General features: G+C 40.2%; 1 protein-coding gene across 2 annotated transcripts in view; it reads right to left on the bottom strand.

Annotated features, from left to right (window-relative positions):
• The window catches only part of LOC109636652 (protocadherin-15-like), a 190,050-nt gene extending 182,248 nt beyond the window's left edge, over positions 1-7,802 (bottom strand). The window contains exon 1 of one of the 2 annotated variants that reach the window (XM_069538674.1): positions 6,681-7,802. The gene's annotated coding sequence lies outside the window, so the exon portion shown is untranslated. The remainder of the gene's footprint in view (positions 1-6,680) is intronic. The other variant, XM_069538672.1, reaches the window with a different exon arrangement.
• Between the last annotated feature and the right edge of the window lie 6,360 nt (positions 7,803-14,162).

The following is a 14,162-nucleotide window of genomic DNA, read 5'->3' as shown; positions in this document are numbered from 1 at the left end:
CACAAATTCAAATTTCACATGCTGCGGATTCAGTACAGGAATAAACTGTAGCTGCAGAAGATGCTCAGACCTGCAGATGGGCACATGTTAATCCGAGTGTGTGAATATTCTTAGCAATTTTATGTGGGTAAAAAAAAAACAGCAACTTAGGATCATCTATGACTTAGAGCTTAATCAGTGTAAATTCGCCCTGTAATCATATCATGCTCCTACAACATGTGATTGCCCCAGAGCGCCTCAGCATTATGGGCATCATTCTATTTTTAGCCTTGAAATAGATATTCAAAAAGAGGCTCATATATGCATGAACCCGTGAGAGTGTGTTCAAGAGACAGTGAGGGATCAATGTTTTATTGGTGGATCTACTATACTTCAATATTCCTCACTCTGAGAATAAAATCTTTCATAGGCCTGAGTGTTTTTTTTTATTACTGTGACATTGCCAACAGTGTATCCTAGATGTTTGGACTTGGAAATTCCGAATGTAAAAATTTATGGATTTCTCTTTGAGCATCATCATACTGATGGTGTTTGTGCTGCTGAGGCTGTTTGAGAGCGCTGCGGCATCAGTGCCGGGCCCTTCAGCTTGTGCATCTATTGAGAGCATGCTTGAGTTTACAAGTATCTAAAGTTTCAAATTGAATGACCAGGACAAAACAGCTTCACCGAAGACAAGTTAACCAGTCAGAACCAGATGTAGCAGGATGCACTGACGTCTGCTCCAGCATTTTGGGATTGTTTTAAACATATATTAATGTGTATTATTTGTAAAATTATATATTTGTAGCTATTACTCAAAGCTACTTGGACAATAATTAATCAAATAGCAGTAGAAAAGGAGGTTGTTGTACTGACAAACTCACAGATGGTTCTCACCTGATTCTGCAGTTTAATTCAGCTCTACGGAGAATTGTAGCATCTGTTACGGTTACTCATTAATTTGGTTCTATGAACGCCACCAAATGCACTGTGGTTTTGTTACACAATCTTTAGCATCATTTCATGCAATAAAAGGCAACTGTTTGTGGCGAGAAAGCTCCTTTGCGCGATACTTGTTCAGCGACCAACAGTGAAAAGAAAACGCTGGCAACTCGTTGGTGACTGAAGTGAAGCATTAAGCAGCTAGAGACCAAAAGAGTTAAGCGGAGACTAAAAATTGGACAAATATTTGAAGGGAGGCAGAAAAACAACTTCAGATTATTGCTAATTTGCTCCTTCCCTGCAGGATGTGAAAATAAGTAACCGTTTGCTTGTGTGTCGGTTGATAAAAGTGCTACTACAGTATGTTTCCTGCACCTTGTTCTGTCCCCCAAAAGTGGCAAAAAAACTAAATGCAAATTTTGAAAATAACTAATTATTTTTGAATATGTCAAAAATATGACATGCCTTCCGAGTTACACTGACAACAACAAAGTTTTGCACAAATTCTTAACTATTCCTGCAGGATTTGAAGTTTTCTGTTTCTGTTATGACCAATACTGAGATGTTGGATACAAACTCTGAGAGCAAATCCAAACTTTTCACAGGGTTCACTTTGTAAAAATAAACATGTGCATCACATTGATAATCATGTGGTTATGTTTTCATCAATGAGTTTGTTAGTAGCAGAATTACGTATAATCTTTGGTGCAGATCTGGATCAGGGGACATTTCCCCCCCAATGTCATAACACTGTGGGGAGCTAATTATCATTTTTGTTAATTTCTCAGGGAATTGTGTGAACATTGATGAGAAAACATATTTAGCGAGTTGTATTGATAAGCGGGTGCATTTCGGTGCAGATCCAAACAAAAATCTGGATCTCATGGATTTAAATGTGATTAAATGGGTTTTTGACAATGTACATATTTAAAGTGCAATATAATTAATGGTATTCTAATAATAATGAAGTATGTATAGACGGAAGGTCACAGTAAGCCTGCAAAATCATTTTGCATAGTAAAGTTACAGAACATTACCTGTCACACCAACCACAGATAAATACTCTTACTGAAGTGTGAAATTAAAACACAGCCACGGTGTTATCTGTCCAGACCTACAACTCATCCTGTCAACGTATAGCCAAGCTATTATCACAGTATGGTAATTCACATCCTTCCCCTTTATTTGCTTTTTTTGTATAGCAGTATTTATTGGGAGCTGGGGCAAATATTAATTTAGGCTAATAGAATTTCAGTCAGCAAACATATGGACACTTGCTATGTTCATCACAAATTATAGATGGAAGTAATCTATGTATTGTCTTCCCTGAAACTGTTTCCCCCTGAAAAGTAAAGCAGTCAGTGGTTCCCAGAGCAAAAATTGATAAATGATAAATTACCGTTCAGTTATGAGGCCAAATATAACTGGTTGGATTCTGCTTATTAGATTGAAGATCAAGTAAACAAAAAAGTGCTTTGTCCTTATCTGATTACTGAGTTTTGATGAAGGACCCATCAATAAAAATTTAAGCTTTTCCAGATTGTGTAATTGGGAAGTTCTAGTTTGTATCGAGGTTTGTATCATAAGAGTTTCAAACAAAGAAGAGGTCACACACACACACACATACACACACACGCTCACACGCACGCACACACACGCACACACACGCCAATCAGCACAACTTCCTGTTCCACTTTTGACCACATCCTTTCAATAAGGTCTTGATTGTCGAACAAAAGAAATTAATTATAACATTTATATTTTCCTAGAAAAACTGCTTATCTAACACTTAAAGCTCAGACTCTCAACCAGGCAGCGCTGCCCAGTCAGCAGTAGTTACTGCAGTTGACATTCAGAGACTTCACAAGAGGGTGAAAGCAAAGGAGATGAGGAGCAAATTGCCCTTCAGCATTCTCTGAGGTGCTACTGTAGATTAGCTCACTGTGTTCCTGATTATAACAACGTCTTTTGAAAAATCAGTTCCCAGGTTCTATAAATGTAGAAGTATTATAATATAAACCTGTTACCCAGAACAACTGAAATGTGTTCTCTCCGTAGTGTTGCTAGGCTTAGTGATAGAGATAAGGTGGTAGTTCCTATCTGCAGGGAGCTCGGAGTAAAGCAACTGCTCCCTGACATTGAAAGATGCCAGTTGAGGTGGTTTGGACATCTGGTCAGGATACCTCCTGGGGACCTTCCATTGGAGGTTTACCGGGCATGCCCAACTGGGAGGAAACCCAGGGGTAGACCCACAACTTGCTGGAGGGTCTACATATCCCATCTGGCCTAGGAATCCCTCAGGAGGAGCTATGAAGCGTGGCTAGGGAGAGGAATGTCTGGAACACCCTGTTTAGGCGGCTGCCTCTGTGACCTTGGATAAGTGGAAGAAAATGGATGGATGGATGGACAGACACTGTGATAACTTCAAATACATGTGTATTAATCATTCTTTCCCCTAATGCTTCAGTGGGGACCTGGACACAATGTCTGCTCCAGCCACTGGCCACGACAGTTCGTCAAGCTTTACGATGACGTAATGCAACTACAAGCTTCTTGCTATGAATTTACAACGTCTCAAAACTGAATTGATGAAATGCTGTATTATTGATTTGTAGATCACACCAATCCACTGGTCACCGAAGTGAAAAACATAAATCTTTCAAACTCAGACAGTTTTATTCTCATTCAAACATACATTTCATTATCTGCAAATGTTAGTTTATAATGTGATGCTAATCAGTTCAGTGTATATTATTATTGTGCTGACAAAAAACAATAACCTAATTTTTTCCCCACAAAATAAAGCCAAACATTAAAAGTGACACATTAAAACACATTGACTAGCTATTTACAGCATCAAATAAATTAAAGGTGATAATTATTTTTCATTCCAGTGCAATATTTTAGATACATTTACACCATTTCTGTTTCCTTTACCTGTCCTTCAACATGTACATTTTGCAAAAGGCAGCAAAAACGTTTATATAACTCAATGCTGAGCTAAGAGTATAATCTTTCTATTTCCACGTCACTCTTCATACATTTTCCTTATTTGTTCAAGTCCTCCATGAATTTCTTTGTCATCCACCATTGTTACTCTTTTCTGCTTTTATTCGACCTCTCAGTCCAAAAAAAAGCCTTAATCACTTCTACCTGACACAAAGCACAGGCAGCCATTAGTGCTTGGTACTTTTTTTGTGTGCGACTTCTTTATTTCTCAAAGCAAAGAAGGATCTGTCTCTCTCCCTCTCTCTCCCTCTCTCTCTCCAGCCCTGGACGGAACACTGCCGAGCATTGCGATTTCATGCACTCACGACAGATAAATCTTTCTGCTCGGCTAGACATGAATCTTACAGAGACTGAGTGGCCTCACAGTGTGGCACTGTTGCACCTGACGCTGGAGAAGCTGCACCCTTTCACCACTCAGGATGCACCTGCTTCGCTTGGAATTCATGGCATCTAAATTACAATTAAATGAAAGGAATGGTGGTCTCAAGACAAGTCAAGTTTCATTTTGTTGAATATGCATTTAACTGCAATTCTAATATGAGGAAGCATGGTGAACAAATAGCACACAAAGACAATCTAACCATATTCATTTGGGTCTCTCATCAATCTAAACTACTATTTTATCATCACACTACATCATATAGTATTTTCATCCATGCTGCTCCCACAATATGAACACAAACACGCTGTAGCCCTTTCTGTGAGGACATATCTTTAACCTTCAATAAATTAACCTTTAGTTTATTTCCACGCTGGCTTTCAACCCTCCATACCCCCTCAATCATCAGATACGATCCCACTGAGCAAGCTATGACAATGGGCTGCCCATGGAGCAGGACACAGGCAGAATATCAATGGAGATGGAGTCGTGCTGGCCTGAGCCACGGCACTCTTCATCTCTCATTTCCCGAATGTGAGCCTCTGGAAAGAGCTGGCCCAACCCTCGACTCATAAATACATTCTGCAGCGATGCTTTTTACATATTCTCTCCACACTTCTAGGACACAAACCTTTAGCTGATGGAAAGTGAAGTACACATAAAATAACATAACGCCGGAGTTGAGAACAGTGTTTTAAGCACATCGTTAAAAAGCAAAATAACAGCATCATGGGATTCTTGTTCACTAAGTAACAGTAAACTCCTGGATACAGAATCAAATATTTTTAATCTCACTAATTGAATCCTATGAAAATAACAGCCAGTCTGCAGCAGCCTACACTGACATAAAGTTGCTCTTCTGAGGACACCACAGGTGGCGATGGGACCAGGTCCTGAGCAGATTGGCTGAGGTGCTCAATGGGCAAAGACAGGACATAAGCAGAGGTAATCCATCTCATTCAATTCGTCAGAGAAGGTGGGGGCACAGAAGAGCCATTCGAAGGACATAGTGATGTGGTCCAGCAGTGCCAAGAACGTGCTTCTCATAAAGAGGGAGTAGAAGAGGCTAAAATACTCGTACTTATCGTTGCTGAGTGCAAGGACGCTGGCTGGCAAACCTCAAACCTAACCATTACAAGCAGGTTGATGTATTTTTGTCAGTAGCCTACATCAGCTCTTACCTAACCAAACCTGAGGTGTAGTTGCAGAGGGTGGTAGGAAGACGTCCCTGGTGCTTCTCCACCACCGCATTCCAGGGTTAAGGAGCCAAAGATGTAAAATTGGTGGTACACAGCTGATGACCCTGCAGCTGACCCATGGGCACCAGCAGAGGTTTCATAATACCACAGCAACATGTATAATCAATGTGATAGTGGTCTGGAAGTCAAACTGCACTGATGTGAACAGTGTCAGTCAGAATGCAAAGCTACATCACAGAGGTTTCTGTCCACATGATACCAGCCGCATCGGCTTCAGGGTCCACATTAGTTCTTCATTTGCTTGCAGGCAGCTGTGCAGATGGTTAATCTAGTGCATTACTATGCTGTGCAATAAAGTGAGCTTTCTCCACACTCAGTTGTTGGGACAGGAGTGAATACACTTCACTCTTAAACCACCAGCTTAGGGCTTTTTGTTAAGGATTTACTGGGGGTTTTTTTTTGATGAACATCAAATTGTACATTCTTTAAAGCTGATACAGAGTCAGACTAACCCTCTAAGTGAGCATAATGACATGCCCGCTTTCTCCACAGGATAAATACCATGGTGTTTAATGTTTAATTAATTCCATCAAACAGAAAAATAGTCCTTGTGGGTTATATACCATGACAGGAAAGATGTCTCCTTTGGCTTGTGCTGCGGGGAGAGCCAAAATGATGGCACTATCCAAAGCCCATGTGTTGCTCTCGCAGTGGCACTCAGAGGAAAGAATAAAGCTCACACAGATAATTTGTGATTCCCTGATCAAATAATTTAATATCAGTTTAGACTCTGGTGCCAAACATACAGTAACACACACTAAAGCTAGGAATCTTGGGCTGCACGTTCTGCAAATTACACAAGCCTTCATGCGTTTGGAGCATTGACTCTGTACAGCTTCTAAATGCACTGACATGTTAAGCGTGCACGGTCCCCGGATTAAGCCACACAACGCACAGCATGAGCGAGCTCTCTCCATTAACACCATAACACAGATATCGATATTGCAGTGAAGGATTGCGATGGCACCTGCGCGTAACAGGCTCCGGCACTGTCATTTCGCCAAATATCTCCTGCTGTCTGTTTACGCGGGGATTCAACTCTGTGGAACAGCTTCTATATTGCAAATATAGAATCAACCCTGACAGTAAAATAAAACAAAACGATTCCTTACCTCGGGGGTGCACCCGCTGTATTCCAAGTGTCCCAAAGGTCACTGCGCAAATGTTCAGAGGACGCGATGCAGGAGTGATGAGAAGTAGGTTAGAGCCGGGGCACAACACCTAATCCTGTTCTTAGTGTCCTTCAGACGTCGTCAACCCTGTTAATCTTCAAAGCGAGGAGGGGTCGGAGCCTCCCGGGCGCACAGAGACAGACTCCGGCTATAATCTCACCACTGGCAGTTTGAGCGAGTGGCTCACTTTCGCCATGCGCAAAGTTGTCCGCGGTTCTTTCTCTAACGCAGGAGTAGCCATAAAATATGGGAGAGGTCTCCGGTGCAGTCCTCAGGGATGCAGCCTGTTTACCATCCCTGACAGGTGGCAAGTCCCACCACCCGCTGGAGGAATCCGCACATCGTCTAACGTGGATGTGAGGACGGCCCGAGCCACAAGAAGTGATTCTCCGGGCGGTTTAACCCATGAGCTGTGCTGGGTTGTTTCATCCACGTCCTTTTCTTGCGCTCTGGCGCCACCCAAAGTTGTGCCGGAGCTTTATATCCACCCACAGCCAGACAGGGATTCCCAAGTGCCTTCCGAGTCCAGCCTTCTGTAACCACATTTAGGCCATGTGCCACAACGCTTGAGAGTTGGAGACACTGTTCCAGAGATTTGTTGTTGTGTTGTATCACCTGGCATCTGATTTAATTTCCCCATTGTTATTCTGTTCAGAGCATCAAATGAATTAAATATCAGTGAAATGGAACTAATCCAAAATCTATCTGGAGCTTCCACCGAATGGCCTCAATTCACAGCTGGATCATGTTGTGAATTTATGGGCCAAAGTCTCTGAATGTGCCTCCTGACTATAAACATCCTGAGAACTTTGAACAAGTTTTCCTGTTGATTGTTCGTTCCTCGTGTCGTTTCGGGACCTGGAAGCTGTTCGTCACATTTATTTCCTGCTTCATCAGTCACCTGACAACCCACACACCTGTCAGGATTGCCGGTGACAAAATCCTCACAGTGGCCAATCAGAAACCGCCCTGTGTGTGCGTCATGATCTGGAGTCAGTTTGAAAGAATTTGGGTATTTTTATATGTGGATGTTATTCACGTCATCTCTATACAAACTAGGTCTACCCTGCACCCCTGCTCACCTGGATCCTTCACTGGTCTGCATCCCCACATGTCCAAGGAAATTGCATATACTGTATATCCATGTCTTCTCCTTTTCTCTTTAAACTGTTTGAACTCATCACCTGTTGAAAACCTGGGTTCCTTTGTCTTTTATTTACCTAAGTATGAATAAATTCTATAAATGGATTTGAGTAAGTATTATAAAAATCTGCATGTTGACATCAGTGCAGGACAGGAGAGATCCAGTCCATTCTTCCTGTCACTGCTGTAAATCTCACGAGGCAGAGTGAAAACACCCTCAAGTGTCGTAACATACAACCAACTGCTGAATCGGCAAATGAGATCGTATCGTTTAAGTTGCTTCATGTAAAGTCTGATCCCATGTGAGCTCAGATCTGCAAATTCCAAACTTCCAACCTGCCGTGTGCAAATGAATCAGCATTTCTAACGTTGTTAAGATTAGTCCAAACCCTTAAGAGAAAAAGGGTTTTAATATCAGAACAGGAAATAATATATATATATTCAGAGTAGAAGCGAATCGTTTATGTTGAATGTAAATTACATTCTGAATTGTGAAGCATTAAAAATGTATTATTGTTAAATACGATTATCAATCAAAATGCTAGAGGGTTTATGTTCTTTGAATTCAAAATGTAAAAGTTGTAAGTCTCAGAATACATCACATGCAACATGTGGAATCAGCAGAAAGCAAATAACATTTTGGAAAGTTATTAAAGAACATTGAATAAGTGTGTGTTATGAAATCGTGGACACAAGGTTTATATTAGAACATCCATCTAACAGAATGGCAGAACATGGAGATTTTGATATTATCCCTAACTATAAGTATTATGGAGCCACAGTATCAAACACTAAAAGAAGGTACTTTTCTTAGTCACACAACTTTCACTCAGGTTAACTATACCTCAACAGACAATATAAGTACTGTGTGTCGAACTCAGAAAGGCCAAACAGTCCCCTCATAAAACCACAATTAAATTCACTACATCCAGATTTTTTTTGTATCTGCCCCAAATTGCACATACTCATAAATATCAGTCCCCTAAACATGTCTGTTTTTTCATCAAGACCCACGAAATCAACAAAGTGTTGAAAAATACCTTTACTCACAATATCAAAGAAAGTTAAAAAAAAAAACTAGCCAAAAACTAAACCCTTTGTGGTAAAGACATACAGAAAGTGAGTTATTAAGAGGAACAATAAAGCTTATCAGAATAAATGTATTGTGAGAGGTGGGTCCGATCTGTGACGCCCCGGGCACCGGAATGTCCTCGCTTAATTTAGCAGCAGTGGAATCCGTCAGCAGTGGACACGACAGACTGTGTGGCAGTATGATTGAAAATGTCCAAATAAAGACTGATGTTATAGCGAGACTGAAGGAAAGGATTTCAGCTGGGACTGTTATTGGGAATTAAAACCCACATTTGAATCTGAGACAGGCATTTAAAACAGGTTATACGTCTCTACACAAACTAAATGACTAAGCTCAGCAGTGGTATTGAATGTAATTAATCACCTGGTTGAAGCGGGAGAAACTTGATTATGCAACACAGACTACTTCTCATGAAAATGGTCCTTGAGGTGTCCTTTATTGATTTTCAGGTAGGTTGGAATCTTTCATCCATAAACACTGACTTTAATCATAATAACTCAACCCGTCTGGTCCAATCAGGGGCTCAGCCGACAAATGCAGAGAGATATTTAAATCTAATTAGAATCCATTTGCGGCTGTCTGACAGATCCATTAAGTGGCACATTTAAAGGATGTAATATTTTTGTTTAAAAGCACAAACAATAGCAGATATTTCAGGGGGAATTAGTGCTAAATGGCTCAACACGCAGGACTTGGCCAAACCACAAATCTCACAGTTTAAGCTCTTGCTGAATAAAAGATGTGGATTATATCAGAGAAATATTGAGGTTTTTGTGAAATGTCACTGTCCTTCCTTGTTATGTAGCTAAAGATGTCAAATCTGGCTCTTCTTCTCATGCAGTCTAATTTTGTGACAACTTGAATGAGTCATAGCACTCCACCATGCCAACACTGCTCTGATTTCCATAAAGGATATTAATTTCACTCTCATTTATCTATATTTATCACGTTTTTTCTCTAATGTTGTACATCTTATCTTTTGTAAGGTATCCTGTTGCGTCCATTCTTTGCTTAGACATCGACTGATTCATTTCTTTGAAACCAATTCTGACATAAAATTACCTGCAGTCAAAAACCTCTGGCTCCAAGTGAAATGAATGGCACCATAATTAAGTAGCTAATTAATCTTCGTGACAGCACATCATTGTTAATGTGTGTAGCCGTCTTCATGTTGATGTCACAGGATGAAATAAAATGGCACACAGTCGAGCACAAAACCTCCCAGAGGCTCAACATTCCTGCAGATGATTGTCTAGTTCTATAGCACAAATGTAAAAGAGAAAAAGAAATTATCTGACAATCTAAAAAATGTATTTGTCATAAAACATAGACAAACATAATGAAATTAATAAAAAAACCTGGATATTTCCCTGTTAATCCACATCTGTACCAAAACGTAATGGGTTCCCCTCAAGCCGAGGCCCCATCCCTCCATCAAGTTAGGTGGAAATACGTTGCGATGATTTTTTGTAATCCTTCCAACAAATAAATCAACAAACAGACATTCCTGGTGAAAAAGTAAACACATTGGGAGATGCAGCGACCATTAATTCAGACTGAATGATAATAATAAAAATGCTTTTCCAAAGGGGAACAAAAATGTAAATTTGACAATAATCACTAAATCAAACCCATAAATATCTGTCCCCTAAATGGGCCTGACTTTTTTCATAAAAATCCAAGATTTATTCTCTGAGAAACCAGTGTAAATGTGAAAAACCGTCCTATGTTGCATTGTTAAAGAAATTAATTTAATGGTTTCATCCCTGAGCCATACCACATCCTGCAAAAAAGGAGTCCAAGAAGAAGAAGCCCTCTAATCTGCTTTTCCAAAATCAGGGGATGTTGTCTTTGACGACTTGTCATTTTTCATCATTAATCATCATCATCATCTGTGTCCAACATCTTGGACACTGTGAACATGACAGATTTCACAGCTCAGAACAAAATGTGACACATTTAGTTAATGTGCCCAAACTGAGAGCTCACTATATATATATATATACGTATATATATATATATATATAATATTCTGTGTGCTTTGCCACGTCTGATTTTCAGCCACTAAAAATATATATCACGCTTTCTTATATCATGGTTGCGGGTGATTTCACAAATGCTCTTCTGTGATCAGATAATGAACTGCTTAACCTCCCGGGCCTCTCGCTGCTTGGTATGCATGAGGCACCGCACACGTGCTACGCAGGATTTTGGAATGAGGATCAAATCAAACAGGGGCCAGGCCAATGACAGGTGGTTGTCGATCACTGTGTGTCAAAGGCAGGCGGTAGTCAGACATGAATGTGCCGACTGATTTGGATCCCCGTTCTACACTGTTTACAAGGCAACTGTCATGACCCAGACGAGTGACTAGAGCATGGAGGAAATCTCAGTGACAGACATTATTTTCATCCATCATTTTCATTATTTAAGTGAAATAACTGGCAATAACTACATGATGGTAAAAACCACTAAGTTAATCAAAAGCAAATTATGATGTATATGTAATGGACAGGGAATCAGATCAAAATAGAATTGACCTGTATGCTGACACTGGAGCCCTCTTACTCAAAGTGCAAATGACAGGCGGCCCCAGATGAGACACACTTGGGTTTATGAACTCAGTTAAACCTCTCATATAATCAGATTTCCCCAGCTATCCTGGAAACAGTCAATAAAAAGTCAATTAAAACCTGGCGTATTTTACTCAGAAAGCGCACTGAGGACTCTCGCTGAAATCGTCACTGACATTATAATTTCCTCAGAACACTGAAGGGCTGCAGATGAATATTCAATGGTTGGCTCAGATAAACATTTATATCTGCTCAGTACTATGAGTTATAAACTATGATTGTACAGTTACACTTTCAGATCCAAGGGTCATGCGATGCAAAGAAAAAGGGAACTAGTCCAGTGTCTTGTAATAAAAAGTGAGATCATCTCTGATCCCAGTGCTTGTGCTAATCATCTTATACCAATTCTAAAATATGCAGTGAAGGACACATGATATGTTGAATACATGTGATCCATAATCAAGCAATTTTTAATAATAAATGAAATGGAAATTAGACAGGTACCAGGGCAATGTATATGACTGTTGGGTTGAATGTATATAAAGCCAACATATGTAGGTTTGTTAATACATTTGTAACATATGAACTTTTCAATATCTTGTCCTGAAGAATATTTAAAATGCCATTGAAGGTTATAACGTTTCATTTATGGTACAATAAGGTTTAAATGGTTAAACGTCTGATCAGTCTGCATTTGAAACAATACATAACATACTTGCCATATTTTAGCTTCATTTCACTGCAACGGGAGGAAGGAGACATAAGGCGTCCATCTTTATGTACAGTCTATGGTAAAAAGTACAGTTTGACATTTTGAGAAATACATGATTTCTATGTCTTCTATAGTAAATATGAAGTGACCACATGCATCCTCTGAGCTTAAAGACTGTTCAAAAGTAAAAACAATAATTAGTTGTTTAATGGAAGGTTGTTTGTTGGACCTGGGTATATCTTGACTGGAAGCCATCTTTTCAGTGGGTTGTTGTCGGCTGTTTACTTTACGATTTAAGAATGTGACCTTTTGTAAACATCTGTAGACAGTTTATCGATGGTGGGTGTAAGCCCAAGACCTGAGTGACTCCAAGTTTTTATTTTTCAATACCAGATATGACTGTGATGACGAGTCCAATTTGTCGAGCTTACACTGGCTTAGTTTAAAATACACTCTGAAGGAAGAAAGGTCTGCCACAGCCTTGTGTGATTTCGAGACCCATCTTTATGACTTATGGTCAGAGCAGACTCAGCCAATCAATACTTGTTTTAGACAGAACCACAATATGGAGCGCTTGAATCGCTGCTTGAGGCAAGATGTCACCCTCAGAGCTCAATATGAGTGGGCTCCCGTAAGGATTTTGGATATCATCTTTTACATGTTGCTGCAGTAACCATCCAGAAAGTGCTGATTAATGGCATCAGTTTCTTTTGTTTATATTTTTTAAATGACAGACTGAAGGAGATGGATTATTTTTGCTTTTGCCTGCAGTGGATCATGGGAGCAGACCATGTTTCAGAACTGAATGATGATGAAACAGCATCACTTTTTAACTTCATTAGTGAAGGAGGTTTCCAGGCAAGTTTAACATGGGTAGGAGACCCTCGGGCAGACCTGGAGCACACTGGGGGAATTACACATCCCATCTAGCCTGGGAATCTCAAGATCCTCGAAGATGGAGGACGGATGGATATTAAAAACAAGGAATTTAGGTCATATCGATAATTAACAGTGTTGCAGCCAAGTTCAATTCAATTGAAGTTGCTGCTGCAGTTATTGTTCTCGCTGATGCCGTCACATGCCCCTTGTTTTAGAGCATATAGAGAATAGAGCTTGCGTGGTGTCTGCAGACATTCAGATTAAAAACATGAAGTAAATTATGCTGTTACTTCAACTGTATTGGATTTGGCTGCAGCGCTGTTCACCCCTGAGACTCAGGGGTCTCACTCCAAAGTATTTTGTTGAAATACCAAACACTTCACCCATCCCACCATCGGCATAGTGGTGAGTAGATAATGAGCAAATGTACATTTTTGGATGAACTATCCCTTTAAGGTGAAATATCAAGGCTGGTCATAAACTTGAAATGTTGGACATCACAAACTGTCCCGGGGACACTATAAAGCGCCATTAAATTTAGTGAAGCCAGAGTCTTGGTTTGGAAGCTGAAGCAGGTTCAGGTTCTTTTGTGATGCTATCCTTCCTGGACGAGCCCCATTTGTCACTATTTAGCTCAGACTGAGGGACTGAAGGAGTCATGACTTAAACAGGAAGACAGGATGACATGACCAATTACTGAATTTCGACGAGGCTTTACACTGCAGTCTTTTGTGTTTCAGTTCTGGTTTTCAGTAGAGGCATATATGACTCATACTGTTATCTGACCCAATGGCAAACACATTATCAAACCTTCAGGTTTCTATAAAATCAAATCTCTCATGCCCTCCATTCCCATCACTATTCTACTGTTGTAATCACTTTTGCACGCCTCTGTTCCCACCGAGTTCTGAAGTCATTAACCTGGTGGCTGGGGTACTGAAGCTCCCAGACCCCAGAAATCACACTGTGCATGTGTGTCTCCGGAGAGATTTGATTTATATCCTGCCTCAGTCTGTTGTTTG

The sequence above is a fragment of the Paralichthys olivaceus genome, chromosome 14 (assembly GCF_024713975.1).
Source record: "Paralichthys olivaceus isolate ysfri-2021 chromosome 14, ASM2471397v2, whole genome shotgun sequence".
In the NCBI taxonomy this organism is placed as follows: Eukaryota; Metazoa; Chordata; class Actinopteri; order Pleuronectiformes; family Paralichthyidae; genus Paralichthys; species Paralichthys olivaceus.
Note: the sequence above shows the minus strand (reverse complement) of the source record. Positions and strands in the feature narration are given on the sequence as shown.